The sequence below is a fragment of the Stegodyphus dumicola genome, chromosome 10, assembly GCF_044657685.1.
Source record: "Stegodyphus dumicola isolate Sdum_Otavi_A_Nest chromosome 10, ASM4465768v1".
Classification (NCBI taxonomy): domain Eukaryota; kingdom Metazoa; phylum Arthropoda; class Arachnida; order Araneae; family Eresidae; genus Stegodyphus; species Stegodyphus dumicola.
Genome location: NC_140777.1, coordinates 4,698,972 through 4,717,014, shown reverse-complemented (window position 1 = coordinate 4,717,014; position 18,043 = coordinate 4,698,972). Strand labels below are relative to the sequence as shown.

Below are 18,043 nucleotides of genomic sequence, written 5' to 3'. Positions count from 1 at the left end.
ACAACTCAAAAGAAAAAAGGTTAGAGCAAGAATGACGTAATGAAGAAGTCTTTTGATAGACGTAATGAAGAAGTCTTTTGATAAGAATGGCTTTTGATTTTCGCTCTTACGTAGAATCTTCAATTCTACTTAACTTTTGTAAGAGCCCAGATCAGGTGCTCACTTAAAGTTTTAGGAGACTGCTGGCGTGTTTCCTTCGCTCGAACCACTTTATGGAAATCTTCCATATAACTAGATTTGTATAATTACCGTCCAGATTTTTGCAGAGTACTTGATCTTCATTACATCTATTTTCAGTAAATGTACATTTTTATGCTGTGTAATTCCAAAAAAAATAAGCTTCGAATAGGATGAATATTTGCACATTTTACTGAATTGCCTAGATCTGAAGAAGTTCTTTTACATCCAGATTTTTACCCTATGTCTGCATAACCTGCATTTATTCCATTCGTCTTCTTATTATTGATAAAAAAAATATAAATTTATGTGAGAGCTTTGGAATACTGAAGTTAATATGAATGTTGAATACTGGGAACAAATCTGGCATTCTGTCATAATTGAGTAATACTCTGAATAATAAAATTTTAAGAAAAGATTAGTTTCATTTACGGGAAAAAATACATTTTCTAAAAACACATCCAGGAAATCTATCACAAGTGTCAACATAAATGATCTACAAATATATTTTTAAGTATTTAAATTATTCATAAGCTGAAGATAAACCAAGAGAAAAAGTATCGAGAATTCATTGGCATATATCAATAGCAAAGATAAAATAGTTTCCAATAGCAAAGAGAAAACTGTTTCGAAGTGTTTAAAAGAGTACCGAGAGCACACTCTCTCAAAGCGTTTGCAAAAAGCCAACGACATCAGAAATTCATAAATTTTATGGAACATGACATTATTTAAAACCTTTCGTTCTGATATAGAAAAATACTCATTAAATTATTAAATGTGGGTATTCTGTACGTGTTTTTAAAGAAATAAATGTATACATTTTTAGGGAAATTTTGCATTCTATTTTGGTAATAATACTGATAATTTAGAAAATTTTTCTGTATTGAACACATGTATCTACGAAATTCTTTGCAAAAAGCAGATAGTTAATAATCATTTCGACACTTCATTAGAAATCAAGTGTTATAGATGAAATTAACCAATTTAAAATTAACCAAGAGTACAACGGAGTACATGTATAAACTATTTTGCTAACCAGTTATGAACGTTTAAGTAGGATATATCCAGAATCTTCAAAATTAGTAATGAAACGTTCAGTTTAACGTTGAGATTTTACTAAAGAAGTCTCTGTAATAGTAATATGTTCGTTCAAATTTTGCTAACAGAAGGAAAAAATGTGCCTTTTTTATAATATTCGGATGATATGTAATAAAAATGAAAGCATGGCCCTGGTTCAGCAATGCAATGCAAGGTGTTTAAGTAAGAAAAGGTTGTAAACTGAGTTTATGTCACATACGAAAGGCACTGAAAAAGCGAAAATTAGCAATATAGTGTTAGCACTGGACTAAGAAGTAAATTTTCAAAGATAATCAAGTGGTATGAAAATTAATCAAAAAGTACAACACGTAGAAATATTTCTTCGTAAAAACTTATGAATGTTTCAGTTTCAGTAGAATGAAGTCGGAAAATACAAATTTGGTAATGAAACACTCATTTCAGCCTTTGAGATTTTATCAAAAAGTGCAATAAACACATGTGTGTGATAATAAAATTCTACTTGGAAAATGAGCATTTAGGGGAAAACACGACTTTCTTCTCATAGTCTTTTAAAATGTAATACAATAAGTTAAAATAGAACACTGGTTCATCAAAACAATATATTACTTATGTACGGTTAGTTGTTCATTTAGAATATGATAAAGAAGAAACTTTTGAGTCAAAGAGAAACATATTTACAAAACAATGATTCTTAGTTTCCTAGTAATTTAAATCAAGGTGCTGATGTTTCTCATGAATGTCATATATTTTCTTAGATATGTTTCTAATGAAATTAGTATATAAACTTCTTTTAAGAAAGAAATAGTCTTCATGAGAAAAACCTATGATAGTGCAAGTCAGTGATTCTTGGTAACTTCGAGAAAATATTCTTTATGAGCTGGGTTAACAGTCTCTATTTCCATAGTATGCTAAGATAAAAAAATTCCATTTCTTTTCTTAATTTTCTGATTCAGCATGGTAGTGCTATTGAAGTAAAATCTTCCAAACGTTATTAAACAATATATCTATTTAATGAACATTTATTCCCAAATCTTTACATGGCAATGTAAAAGACAAATAAGAAAATATTTGAAAATTCAATGATTTGCTGTAGCCGTAACATTAAAAATTGGTAATACTCAAAGTTTTTAAAAGGTTTATGGAAACACGATAACATCATAGTCATCCGCAAATAACTCCCATCGAAACTGAAAACTTTATGCACAAAATTTACTTGGAATGTAGGAAAAAAAGAAACATTAGAGGATTCAAAATCAAGATACTTTCCGTAATGAAATGTACAGTATTTCAGGAAGAATCCACTTAACTTCTAACTTGGTTGTAATGAGCATATGTGAGACACGAAATGCGTTCGGATGTGAAAACAAATAACAAACATTTAACTTTCTGGCAATGAATCAAATTTCATTGGAAATGTAATGGCATGAAAAGCAGAAAAGTATATTGGTAAAAATTTTCACTTTAATAATTTAAGACGAAAAATCTCCACTGTTATTTCGTCTATGGTAAAACCCATGTTAATTTCAAAATGTAGTTAGAAAAATTATACTTTGAGGTTAAAAACGTGAAAAAAAAATTCGTTTAGATTTTTTAAGTCAAAAAAGTTCCACTTTAAATTTTTTAGGAAGAAAAATCTCCACTTTTATTTTGTCTATGGGAAAACCCATGTTTAAATTCAAAATGTAAGGGGAAAAATTTACACTTTGATTTTAAAAAGTCGAAAAAAATTCATTTAGATTTTTTTAGGTCGAAAAAATTTCACTTTAATTATTTTAGGGAGAAAAATCTCCACTTTTATTTTGTCTATGGGAAAACTCATGTTAAATTCAAAATGTAAGGGGAAAAATTTACACTTTGATTTTGAAAAGTCGAAAGAAATTCATTTAGATTTTTTTAGGTCGAAAAAACTTCACTTTAATTTTTTTAGGGAGAAAAATCTCCACTTTGATTTTGAAAAGTCGAAAAAAAATTCATTTACTTTTTTTTTGGTGGAAAACGTTTCACTTTAATTTTTTTAGGAAGAAAAAAAATTTTATTGGTTACGGTATACGTCATTCTTGCTCTAACCTTTTTTCTTTTGAGTTGTAATATTTCTGAACCTAAATCTTCAGAAAACGAAATCATTCTGATTTATTAAATTCCTTCTAAGTGTAGAATATAGTCTTCAAACAGAATATTTTAGTACAAATAAATGCATTATAGACAAAAAATAAGATTAAAAATACTTCATTATTTTTCAGACCCTATTCCTGAAACTGGTTAAGGTTCTTACTCCTGACATATCCCATTCGACACATTTTCAGAAAACATATTCATTTCTTGTTCATGTTTTCCATACTCAGACATTTTTTTCCCCTTCTTATATGTTATGTTTCACTATTGCTCTTTGGCTTGGTAGGAAGTTTTTTCATGGATATTGCATACCTCTCATATGCGTCTGCGGCTGTTCTCATAAATTACATTACCAACTAGTGTAAATAATATCTCTAGATATATAGTATTCTCTTGAATGTTTGCTTAATATGTAAATTTGTGAAGCATTTCTGTTTGAATACTTGCATTTGAATTTTTCTTTTTAAAATTAATTCATACTAAAATGTATTAAGTGTTCATTTAAGTGACCAACGTTGGACCATGGAGTTCATGTCAATATTATATGTTTTGTATGGTACTTATGCAAAAATGTTTCTCATATTATTGGAAAATTAAATGTAAGATGTACTCAAAGAGTTGTAAGAACTCTAAGCAAAGTAATGTCAGTTTGAAATGCATATCTTCAGTCAAATTGAATATATTGAAGTTAAGTTGTATTATTATTTCGAAATTCATGTCAATATTCCCTGTAATGTAGGATTTTATTTGATATGTGTCATAACTTAAAAATCATTCTCAAAAAGCTGTAAGATTAGAAGGAATATATTAAAAAGCTTTGAGACTCGTAAAAATAATGATTGAAAATATATATATATATATATATATATATATACGAGTACATTCCTAGCTGAGAATTTTTTATGTCCTAAGTTGGGAAAAAGATGATAAAGTTTCACTTCCGTGACTTAACATTAATTCCATGTCCAGACATCCTTTCTTTTTAGATGTTTTACACAAATATGGCTCTATAGTGAATTTAAAATATTACATTACAATGCGGATATTCTTCTCTGTAGTTAAAAATTCTGTAGATTGTTAAAAAATTATGGCTGTGTTAAGTTCAAATATAGCAGTGTTTATGAAGGTCTGCGGTAAATGGTGGGATTACATTAAGAATCCGGGTGAAGTTTTCACATGATAGAAATCAAAATTTAACGTATTTAAATACAATGTGTACAAGAAAATCCAAGATATGTTTGTAAAATATTTCAAAGAGTCAATCTGTGTTACTAATATATCTGAAACCTCCAGCTCAATAAAAGGGAACGTTCTGAATATATTCATGTAAATGTCTGTAGCGTAAAATAATAGGAAATGAAATGCTGTTGATACGTATTAGACAGGGGTAGAGAATAATAAGAAATTTCGTATGTATTTGAACTAAACTGGTTAGAGATGTCCATATATTAGTTCAAGTAGATTTTATGTTGTGAAAATGTATTTTGTCTGAATTATAAAGTTTAATTCACAGTAGATCTTTAAAAAATCCGTATAGGTATGCATTTATTTTTAGAAAAAAAAAAAAAAAAAAAAAGAATCGGAATATTAACAGAGATATGTTTTAAAAACCTGATAAAGGTTAAATGTAAGGCAAAGCATCTAAATGGAAAATAGAAAGTTTAAAATTTACATTTGTTTGACACGTTTTATGAATCCTTTGAACAAAAATGAGATGTGTAAAAGAGAATCCGCGACGTTTTGTATAATGTTTCAAAAAGTTAGTATAATACATTAGAAGAGAAAGTTCGGAGTATCGCCTGTTAAGTGTTAGTAGTATGGTGTAATACATTAGAAGAGAAAGTTTTGTATATCTTAAGTATTAGTAGCGTAAAAAAGAATAAGAAATAGTATATGCTAAGTAAGTTATATGGAAGGGACATCGTACTTATTGGTTTAAATTTACAGAAAATATTATCCATGAAAGCCTCTAGAGGGAAATTATATGCGTGTAAGTTCCAGCTTAAATTTCATAGACAGAGAAATATATATGTAACTTTACGCTTCGAGAAATGGAGGTGTAATATCAATAAGTATTTAAAACATTAAGAAAAACTTTAAGAGGAAAATCAAAGAAAGAAAAAAGAAATGAGAGAAGAAAATTCTTCAAAGAATTAAAAAAATGCTTTTATATAAAAGAAAAATTAAAAATTACTTCTTGAAGTAAAATATAGGAAAAAAAGACCGAGTTCGTAAAATGAAAGAAAAAATCGTATGAAAATAAGCACAGCTTTTGTAAAACAAATAAAGTAAAGAACGTAAAACACGGAAAGAAAAATTAAACTGAAGAGGAAAAAACCTTTTGTAAAATAAAAAGAGAAAAAAAAATTAAAATTGTGAAAACATATTACTTTTATAAAATCTATTACTTTTGCAAGTTAAACGCAGGGGAAAAGAATGTAAAACTTAAAAATGGGAGGAAAAAAAGAAAATCTTATGTTTGTATATAAAACATATGGAGTGAAAATTAGTACATTTAATTTAACGGCGAGAAGAAAAGAAAAATACTTAAATCATGTTTGTGAGATAAAGAAATGAGAAATTTAAAATATCTTAACAGAAAATAGAAACAAAATAAATTTAAAGTTATGAATTCATTCATTATCGAGGATGTTCAAAGGTCTGAGCAAGATGGAACAGAATTCCCTATGTGCAATCCATCAGCCTCATGCTGGTTTCCGCTGCACAAAGATGAACAAAGAGGATAGATACGATCGGATAGATAAGATTAAATAGTATGATTCATGAGATAAAAGCACGGCTTTTGTTATCGTCCAGGTTTCCCATGCCACAGATGGACAAATAATTGAAATTTACAGGTAAATAGATGAACTTTTTTCATTAAATATATTAATTATTAAGTCAAATAGTATAATCAATTAAAAATAATGGTTAATAACTTGGTCAGGATCCAGGAGAACCAATCAGAAAGCGCTATGGATACGACTACTGCCCTCTAGCGGTCGTTGCTGAACTAAAAAGAATGCGCTAGAAATTCTAACAAGTTGCAATCAGACTGCGGATTTAGTATGACATCAAAGCAGCGGCGAGTTCTATGTCAATCGATAAGTGAGGACATGAAAACACAAAAAGGATGAAACATGTGTCTGACGTAGCAAGATAATCCGAGCTGATAATGCGTGATGACGTCACGAATAGGATGCAGCACGTCCGGGGTTAAGCCGCGTGGTTGATGACGTATCAACCCACACGGGCTCCTCCGTAAATTTCCTTTTCCCCCGTCCGTCGTCTGTGAGCGCCACAGCGCCACATGGCTCCAAACCCCCATATTCTATCTACTAATATTTATCAAAATAGTAATCTGTTTTACGCCGGTTAGTAGTTAGTGAGCTAAATGAAATTACAAAAGTTTCAAAACTTAACGCCACCAGCAGTCGAGACATTTTTATGTTTGGCAGTGAGAGACATTTGATGTGGATTGAAATCCTAATGCACGGCATGCATATTTTGTCCGGTGAGTAACGTAAATACTAGACATCTCCTTAAGAAGTTTTTTTTTTTAAGGCTGCAATTTTTTAACTTATTTAATTCTATTTTGAACACATTGTAAGCTTTTTAAATAGTTTCTTTTATTACGTCTCAGAATTTCACTACGTTCCTCCTTATAATCGCGGGATACAGGATTAAGGCTTTCATGTTTTTAGCCCAACTCTTCATCTCCAAACGGCATATTGCGTAGAATCACTTTTCAAATCGTTGCCACCAAATATAAATGCAGTATTAAATAAAATATAAATATATAAAAATAAAATAATAATATATATAATTATATAATAATAAAATAATATATATATCTATATATATATGTAATAATAAAATTCCATAGTCAAGATTACACTTAAATTCTAACTTATGTTCTTTTTATTTTTAATGGCGACGTTCTCTTATTTGAAAGTACGTGGAATTAAATTCACAGCCCCGTAGTCAAGTTGTTTTTCCCGCCTTTTCTACACGTACAGTTATAGAATGTTCTCGAGATATTTCAAACGAACTGGATTGGATGACGAGGCTGACGTTATTTCATGGAAGCTCCGCCTTTCCAAAGGCTATAAAAAGACTCGCAAAAGGAATATCGGGGCTTTTTCTTAAATGTCACGATGCAGTAAACTTCATACAAAAAGTTATTAGTAATTCTTTTTATTTACTCCGGATATCTGATTTTTGTAACTGCTATTTCTCCTGAATAATAATAAATGGATCCTGTTTTTTAAACTTATCGTCTGATTATTTAAGCTACGACTACATTTATGATTCTTCAACAATCTATTTATTCCTGACAAAAGCTGGTACATCATATATATATATATATATGTCATAATAAAAGCAAAGGAAAAACGGAACACTGTAGATGCGTGATTAGACCCATATTGAAGAAGAATTTGATTGCGTAGTATGCTAGTAATGCTAACTTGGTAATATCTAAAGAACTTGGCAGTCGAAGCAGTTTTAATTCCATTTTTATTTCCAATTGATATTTGTGGCCACAATCACTTGGCACTCTAGTCGTGCCTTTCCACAGAAGATTTACATTTTTGATATTGTTGAGATAGAAAGCAAGCCAGCGAAATTACATCTTAGCACAGCACAGAGCAAAAGCTGGAGTGCGTAGTTATGAAAGATGGAAGCACACGAAAAGTTTTGGTTTACAACGACAGTTTCAGTTCTTAATTATTACGTCATCGGAGTTGCGCGGGCCATAGAATGATCTAGAAATGACGCAATACAGAGAAGTTATTACGATTTTAGAATATAGAGGAAGAATTAATGTTTATAGTTATATTATAATTCTGATTCATACATTTTTATCTTACATATATATATATAAATAATATAAAATACAAATGCCAGTATTGTATTTAAAGAAATAAAATAATGAACAATCTGTATGAATGTACGTATGTGTCTTGCATTGGGAAAAAATAATGATACCTAGAGCTGTTCAGTTTTGAATAGCGTAGTCCTCCATCCGAACATGGGCACCTGGAAGCCCAAGTTATTTTGTTATTTTTTGAATTTCGAACTTGTTTTATAATCTATCTTTAACCACTTATCTCTTTCAAAGGTCTTCCTTTTGCGACATAGATGCACCTCACTGAGAATACATTAAACTAAACTACACACAAGAATCTTTGTTGCAAATAGGAGGTGATTTCTTAAAGGGGAAAAAGCATTCGCGGTTCAAGATTCCCCGTCCTTTGGTAGCTTTTACTGCTACCAAAGCCCCGGCCTCAAAAGGCTAATAAAGCTTAAACGGGAAAGAACTTTTTCGCGTAGACCTAACTAAGTGCAATCTTTATCAAGGGCTGCAGATAGATCTGAATCTTCTACAAACTTACGTGGAGCTAACAGCTTCATTCACAGCCAGACTAAACAAATCTCTAGATCAACTGTAAACCTCAGATTTTTAACTCTAAGCCACTATAAGGCTAGTCGGCTTTCATACGTTGGTTTATGAAAGCTCTGATCTCAAAAACAAGCCAGCAGCTCTCCTATCATCAATAACATTTAATTTATGAAGCTTTTAAATTTGGACCATAATAACCTTTGGTAAGCTAGAAATCAAAAAAGAAACTAAGTAACCTAATAAATTCGTCCCCATGGCTTATATAATTGACAAATGTTCCAAACTTCGGGCCGAATAAAACCAAGAATATTCTGACAAACCTCTGAATACCAATGGTCTTGCTGAAAAGAAGGAAGACTTAACAGCGAATTAAATGAAGTAGTATTCGCGTAGAACAAGACTTCACACACTTTTAGAAAGAATAATTAAATTTTAATTTGGAATTATTTTTTACTAAATGCAATATCGTAGAGAAGAACGAAACCGAGAAATCAAAAAATTAATTAAAAATATAATAAATATTAAATTTTGTACTTTTCGCGTGCAAACAAGAAAGTAATGGTCAAAATTTTATCGGGGCACACAAATATATTTAAAAATAAAAACTGTATAAAAATTGCTATAATAATGTATTGGACTTACTTGAATTCGCCGAGTCTATTTTTTACCATTTCGTGGTTTTTCTCCAGCTATATTTCTGTTGGAAATTCTACCGAGCTACCAGTGTTCAGAGAGCTTTACTGCTCGCTTGATGGTGGGCCTACCTAAGTTACTAAAGTAGGTGTTAAACTGCAACTTTTACATGTTTAAAATCCTTTTTCCACGGGTTTTATAATATAAGAACTGATTCTTTATAATATTTGTACTTCAATGATGAAACACTTTATCTTAATTTCATATTTAAAAGCAAGTTGTTTAAAATATTTCATTTATTCATTAGTGTTATTTAATATTATTTCTCATTTTTGATTTAGCATGGTATTTAAATAGAGAGCAATAAAAAAAAATTAGTTTGGAAAAAAAAGCTGAATTTTTACCACCAACTCTTCGAAATTTTCTTATGGAATTCTAAAAATTCTTAACATAAACTTTGAATGCAAGTTCTGCCGGGAAAATGATATCAGACGATTGCAAACGTACTATCGCCCCCCCCCCGAACCACAGGAGGTTTATCAAACTGCTATATAAGCTGTGTAGATTCATACTACAAAATCGCTCGAAGTCCAGACAAAAAAAAAAAAAAAAAAAAAGGTGTGTCATCCATAAATAATTGCGAATTTAAATGGAACACCAAGCAATTTAAATATAACATAACCTAAATTTAAAATTTTATATATAACATAACCTGCGAAGGCATTTAGTGCCAAAAGAAACAATGTAAACACAAGATAAGACAAGTAATGAATTTAAGGTACTTTACCTGCCCGCAAATCTGGCAATCGTATCTCATTATGTTTTGGTGTCCATTTTTATTCTCGAAATTCTCTTTTTGAGTCTCGCGTTGTTTGGTCTCGCCATGCGCTTTTGAGTTACCATCCACTGAAAAAAAGATTCGATAGAATATTTTCAGCAATGTGGAATTCGGGTAAAGTGCAGAATCGCACACTTATTTGTATGGCGCTTTTTACAAGGGTAGGAAGAATTCGATTTTTGACAGTTTTCTTTTACTTAAGTGAAAATACGTCGATGTGTACATAGATAAAGGGAGTGCGCAGCGTCATTTTTGTGCATTTCTGGGATTTTTCTTAAAGTGAAAAATAGGTCGATGTGTACATGAATACCGAGTATGTGCAATTCTTAAATACGCGCCAAGCAGTGGGTGATTCCGCACTTTCCCCGTGAAGTTCTCCCAAGTAATCGAAAATATTCAAATATTCATGATATGAATCTATATATCACCAATGAAAGGATTACGTGGTGATGTAATGTATGGCTGCCGGCAATAGGCAAACAGTTTCCATGTGAAATAAACACTAAATGACATAAGCAACGTCGCTTCTAATTTTTTCATTGTCTTATTATTAATTATCGAGTGCTATTATATCATATTACATGTTCTTATACGATACCGCGAGGAGATAAACGGGAAAACTACCGAATTTAATTGCTGAACGTTTAGAATAAAGAATATTTCAGAATTATCAGAAAACTTAAGTTCAATTTTTCAGTCATTTCCTACATATCTTGGGTAAAATCCTGGGAGAGCCCACACCCTTGGCGACAAACTGAGAAAGTGCGCACTGGTTCGCGCGTTTCTCAAAATCGCCAACTTGAAAATAATATTACAAAAATTGGACAAACTCGATATCCATGTAAACATCGACCTGTTTTCATTTAAAAAAGATCAGAGAATTGCACAATCTTGGCACTGCACACTCCCTTTGTCTATGTACGATGCGCGCTATAACCAAAATTATTCGCGCCAAGGGTGTGGGCTCTGCTAGGATTCAACCCATATCTTGTATATTTAATGAAGAGAGAATATAGAAAGAATTAAGAAACCTTTCTTAAGAAAACTTCTAACAGACTGAACGCTGTGATTCGCATCTTGATATTCACAGAGTGTAAATACTTTAGCGGAGTTCTGTTTTACTTTAATTATAAGTACATTAATTCGGAAATATTAAAAAATTAATACAGATATTAGCGGCATTTCAGTTCACGAAAATGAGCAATCACTTAGAAGCACTACAAATCAAAATGTACAGTGCACTCTAACATATTTTTACATTTTACAGAAAAACACATATCCACCCTTTTTTAAACACAGAAACATTACTTCATTTTAATCGTTTGCTGTGAATGTAAATTTGCAATAAATAAATTTTATTGAATAAAATTTTTTTCTTCTAATTCATACAGTGGCTCCTAAAAGTGTCCGTACACTTACGAGTTTCAGCAAAATATTGCTTTGCTCATTAATAAAAATTAATATTTGAGAATGAGAAGTTTTTCATAATATCTATAAATTTCGCTTAGCAAAAATAGATTAGTTATTTTATGAACATATGAATTTTTTGGGGGGAAATCAATAATCAAAAAGTAACAGAAAATTTACCTCTTTGTACTCTTTAAGAGAATCTGCACATATTATGTAGTATTTCTGTTAACATTTTGTGGGTTACCTTGCAGCATTTATGGCATCTTTCAAACGTCTGGGTATAGAGCTGACCAGCTTTATTTTAATTTTATTAGTCCGCAGGGGCTATGTCCCTGAAGGACTATTGTTTTCGTTTTGCGATTTAGCCTTACCGTATTTGACGGCATATGAGACGCACTTTTTTTCCTAAATTTGGTCTCAAAAACGTTACCCGCGTCTTATACGTGAAGGACACAAGTTAACTTTCAATACTGAATGCTATTTTTAGCCCGGATAAAGGTCTAGACACACAACCTTTTCTACATCTGTCATAATTATTTTGCGATAATTATGATAAAAAATTGCAAAATGTCAAATACATGTATTTGATTGCGGCACACCTATATCCTACTCATGGCACACCGGTTGCGGAACACTGGTCTAGACACACATAACTTTTCCTACATCTGCCATAATTATTTTACGCATGCGTGAAATATCTGTCGCCAAAAAGCGCCAAAGCTCGAAGCTGATGTCGAAGTTCGAACAGGTTCGACGGTCACATTACGTCTATGGAGCCTTTCCTTCTTTACATAGACTTTCTTTGACTCAGCCGACACACGTATCGGTATCGGTGCTACTGTGTATAAACGCGTCGGTATCGGTGCTTAAAACTATTTGTTTAAAAAAAAAATACCCTGGAAAATATGACTACAGGAAACAGGAGATTAAGCTATACAATTCAGTATAAACTAGGGGTCAGAAAAGTGGGCGCAGCCCCGGCCCCCCTAGCCGATTTAAATCGGCCACATATAAACTAGGGGTGTAGAGGAGCAGTAAGGCATTTCGGTCCACCACCTACCGAAAAAATGATACGTACTTGGCGACTGCAGGAAGATCCACTGAAGACTGCTAAAAAACAAAAACATAACCTTCGATGCCCAGCTCCGCCTGAACTTGAAAATGCCGTAAAAATGTGGGTGATAGATAAGAGGAAATCTGGGATAAGTGTTGCAACCAAAATGATAATCAATGAGGCCAAAGGATTTGCAGAAAAACGTGGGAATCAGAATTTTTCAGGGTCTGAGGGCTGGTGCTACAGGTTCATGAAAAGGCAAGTCTTATCAATGCGCACAAGAACAACTATTGCACAGAAAATGCCAGCAGATTATGAAGAAAAAATACTAGCATTTCATAGGTTTGTTATAAATGCACGGAAGAAAACTTCTTTTAAACTCAGTCAAATAGGAAATATGGATGAAAGAGAAAGAAACCACATTTTAAGTTATTGTGGTGCCGCGCTGTAGGGCGGACTATTGAAACTTTTTTTCCTTGTGTGTGGCCTTCTAAATAAGGGTGCGTCTTATATGCCGTCAAATACGGCATTTCACTATAAATGTCCGTTTCCCTTTTCAAACTGTTGCCACCCATTGTTAGAGTTCTACATTATATTTAAAGAAATTAAATAATGAAAAATTCTGCATGAATGTATGAATATTTCTTTCACTGTGATAAAACGACGGTACATAGAGCCATCGAATTTTGAATGACGTAATCCTAGTGCGAAGGCCAAATTTGAAATTTGTTTTATTATCGATTTCATATTTTGTAAAACTTTAACGAATTTTCCATTAACAAACTCAAGAATTTCAAAGCGAGCAGTGGCAACGTTGTACAGAAAAAACATTTTTATCTCCAGCGCGCGAGACTCTGTATAGGAAATTCTAAAGATATGCTCAATTGAAAGCTGTTTTGCAATATTGCTCTTGAACTGAGTTTTATGGTTTAAGTGCGAAGAACGTGATATTTAATAAAATAAAGATAACAGACAAAATATTAAAAAAACGCCCCTTTGGATGTAATTTCAAATCTGAAACTTTTCATATTAAAAATTTTTTTTCTATATATTTTTTGCAATATCTGCATCGCAAGTTACTGAGGTGGTATTTTCAGAACTTGTGGACAATATTAGACACACCAAAGGCAAACGTTGACGGCCATGCGCTTAGGATCGCTACCCTGGTAAAAAGAAGTTGTTTCCAATACCCAAAATTTTGATTGGATAATTTTAAATTATCTTCTAATATATTTTAAATAAAGAGCATGGTTCATTGTGCCATCAATAAATACCAAACTATCTAATCCTGATGCTGACATGCACCCACACTCCCACCGCCATGCTTTACAGTTCCAACTAAGTTCTTGGGATTAAGTTCCTCATTTTTTCTTCTCCATACTGTTATATGCCTATTGGAAACAAAAAATGTTAAATTTGCTTTCATCTGCAAATGAGACACGGTTCCAATACGTTTCGGGCTTATTTACCATTGATTTTGCGAAAGAATATAACCTTTCCATTTTTTGCACTTACAGAAAAATTTTCATCGAGTGAAGCCTCCATATAAATGAGCTCATCTAAGTATTCGTTGAACAGTTTCAGGTGAAACTGAAGTAGAAAGTTTTTCAATAAATTCTGTAGAAATCTCTACAGCACTCAAACGTGCGTTCTTCACAAATTTTCTAACTACAAATCTCTGATCACGTTAACTTTGCCGGACGACCTCTTCTTACTTTATTTTCGATCCGATTTTTTAAAGCGTTTTATCATATACTGCGTCGTAGAATGGGATAAATGTACTAATTAAGCGATATCCCGGATCGATTTTCCACCCCTTATGATGAAAAATGATCCATTTTCGTATGATATTTGTTGTTTCCTTACGACTACGACACATTTTTAAATATTAAATAAAATATGAGGAAGTAAGCAAGCAAAGAATAAAGACAAGCGAGTTTTTAAACGTCATCAAACTGCAGAAATTAAAAATAAATAAATTTAAAAAAAATCTGAAGGTCTCCGATTTTAAATTACGTCGGAAAGGGCGTTTTTTTAACGTTTTGTGCGTTACCTTTATTTATTAAACATCATGTTCTTCGCACTTAAATCATAAAATTCAATTCAACGACAATATCGCAAAATAATTTTACAATGAGCATATCTTTAGATTTTCCGATATACAGTTCCGCGCTGGAGATAAAAAGGTTTCTTTTCCTCCATAGAGTGTCGCCATTGCTGTATTTTAAATCGTTGAGTTTGTTAATGAAAAATTCGTTAAAGTTTTACAAAACAGAAATTCCAAATTTCAAATTTGGGCTTTCAGATGCCCATATTCGGTGGAGGATTACGCTATTCAAAATTAGATGACTCTAGGTACCGCTGTTTTCTCACAATGCAAGAAACATACGTACATTTATGCAGATTCTTCATTATCTAATTCAGGGATGTCAAACTCATAGGTACACTTGGGTCAAACAAACAAGGTTTAACTTTAGGCGGGCCGCAAAAATAATAAAGCAAAGTGGATGCACCAATATATCATAAGTGTGATTGGAAAACTGAGACCATGAGTTCGGCCACATTCGGCTATCGGTGGATGCGTACAAGTTCTGAGTGCACGTGTCCCCCAAAAGCCGAAGGTAGCTGAACGCAAGCTACTCACACGCATTTGTAATTTAAGTAGTGTGTGTGTGTGTGTGTGTCAGCTCGCTGTGAGTAATCTAACAACACTGAATAAATTATCGTTAATTACTTAGCAGTAAACATTTCACTTTTTTCTTTGTCGATATGTTATTTTATTATTATATATTATTATTTGCCGATATATTGGGCGGGCCGCAAAAATATTTGTTGTAGGCCGCATGCGGTCCTCGGGCCGCGAGTTTGACATCCTTGATCTAATTTCTTGAAATATAACGTAGGGCGACAATATTTGGTGGCAACAATTTGAGAAGTGAACTGACATTTATAGTGAACTAATTCAAAATGCCAAAACGAAATGAATAGCCCTTTGCAGGGTAAAAATGTTGCAGACGATAATTTTTATTTATGAAATTTTACGAAAATATTTCGGTGTACGATAACTTTTGTTGCATGTTTCATTTGCGCCTTCTTATATTTTTCAGTTTTAGAAAATTTAGTTAGATTTAAACTGATGATCTAATATACAGAAAAATCCCCATTTTTAACGAGCATTTTAAGCTAAACATACGGTTCTGAAGAATAATGGTCAACTTAATATAATATGTGATATGACGAAAATGCGATCAGCCTATTTTTCAACTCGTACTTTACATCTGGATTTATTATAAAATGAAGACTAAGAAAACGCATAATTCAAGGAAACTAACATTTTATACTTTTAGTTTTGCACATTTAAATATTCTGGCACTTTTTTAGGAAACTACACATATTCGATTACATTTGGATATCAAACATTTTACTTTGCATTAAAACATCATATGATATGATGAGGCACACCAAGATGGAAAGCCAGTCATCAACAGTTCCTACCAACCAATACTCAAGTAAACTAAGTGGTAACTGCCGAATTTGGTTCCAAGAGATACTGGTGAATGTCTTTCACAAATCACCACTTCAAAGAATAACTTTATTTGCTAATAATGGTCCCTCTGAACAGGTGTCAAAATGTCACACAGCTGCAAAATCTTCTAATGGATCCAAGCTTTGATTGGACAAATGCAGAGCCAAGCTTTCTTTCCCAAGGAATCCAGATTTTGCCCATCCAAGACGGCTAATCCATGACTTCTGGAGAGAATGTGACACTCAATAAAATACAGTGAAACACAATCTAAAAAAGAACTGATTGTGCTGAAAGTAGCATGTTTATTTCAGCGTATACGGATGTACTGACTTCTACGTCATTCAGACTGGATTTCCTGATGGTTCAAATGCAAGATTAAGATCTTAAGAAATGCAAGAATCAGATTTTAATAAGAAATTTTTAAAAATCTCGGTAATGCTTTGTATCGCTGCCACTGGTGATTCCACCCTTCGTGTACATTAAAATTGCCAGTTCGTGAACTTGAACAGTCAGGAAACCTGACAAAAATCTAACATAACCTGATCGATCATGTAATCAAAAAAGTGTCTCACATAAGATATCTTCAACCTTTGTTAAAGGTGTGAGAAAATTACTTGTATACTGAATTCATATGTACAAATGGATCACGAATATAAATATTTTCGCTCTAGTGTAGAATTGAGTGCCCCTTCGCATCGCAACAATTTTTAAAAAATTTTGGCGACGAAACCTCACTTCTGCTTACCATGATAGTTTTAACTTTGTTTTAGCTTCCTGATTTTATTTAAATGAAAATAGGGCTCTAGTGTAGAATTGGGTGCCTCTTCAATTAGCGACAATTTTTTTTTTTTTTTTTTAAATTTTGGCGATGAAACCTCACTTCTGGTTACCATGATAGTTTTAACTCTGTTTTAGCTTCCCGGTTTTATTTAAATGAAAATAGATTGATGTGTACATGGACAAATTTAAGGCACTGTGCAATGCCTAATTTGTGCAATTCTAGGATTTTTTTTTAAGTGAAAACAGATCAATGTGTACAGAGTCTGTGCAATTCTTTGACCTCTTATTTTGGTTTTGTGTAGCGACCATAAAGAAATTGTACCTTCCTGGTGCCGATCTTGTCATCAAAAAAAGAATCGCCAAAAAACAAGGGGCACCCAATTGTAAACTTTTACCAGTTGAAAAATATGTGGGTTTTCATTCGCAGAGAACCCGTTGGCGCCGTTGCATTTTTACTCGCCAAGCTCGCAGTTCATCGACGATGATCCGGGCCGTAAACGTGATTTTTAGTGCATGTAAATTCAAGTTAGCAAACAAAACAATATATTAAGCAATTATAAAAATTCACAGATAATAAGCATGTAGATGTAAAACTAACCGGTTAAACGTGATATACGAAAATTAATTTGTATTAAATTCAAGTTAACACAGAAAACAATATATAAGCATTTATAACGGATATAAAAAATATAAATTAGTATTAATGTACTGAAATTACTCGGTTAAACGTGATAAACGAAAGCAATTTGTCTTAAATTCCAGTTAACACAAAAAACAATATATTCCTTGGTTTGCTAATTTTGATGACCATGGTTATGCGTCAAACTATTCTGTCATCTTTGATAATAAATCATTTTTTATTTCAGTTTAATCATGATATATAAGTGAATACATACGAAGGAAGCCTTTTGAAGCGTTCTTCTTCATCAACCGCTTCCATATCCATTCAAGTCTCGGAACTTTTAAAAACAAAAGCACACGGTAAACTACGCAATTGTTTTTCGGCGCTACCACAACCAGCAAATCAGCTTTACGTTGCAACGCAGTGTT

General features: G+C 32.2%; 1 protein-coding gene across 4 annotated transcripts in view; it reads right to left on the bottom strand.

The window, feature by feature from the left end:
* The window catches only part of LOC146994853 (uncharacterized), a 153,525-nt gene that overhangs the window by 6,223 nt on the left and 129,259 nt on the right, over nucleotides 1-18,043 (bottom strand). Inside the window, exons 10-11 of one of the 4 annotated variants that reach the window (XM_085824583.1) lie at nucleotides 10,173-10,291; nucleotides 9,395-9,516 (exon numbers count right to left, since the gene is read on the bottom strand). The exons of 1 other annotated variant lie outside the window; for it this stretch is intronic. The gene's annotated coding sequence lies outside the window, so the exon portion shown is untranslated. Of the gene's footprint in view, nucleotides 1-7,724; nucleotides 8,115-9,394; nucleotides 9,517-10,172; nucleotides 10,292-18,043 lie in introns of those variants that run through there. 2 more of the 4 variants (XM_085824584.1, XM_085824582.1) reach the window with 2 other exon arrangements.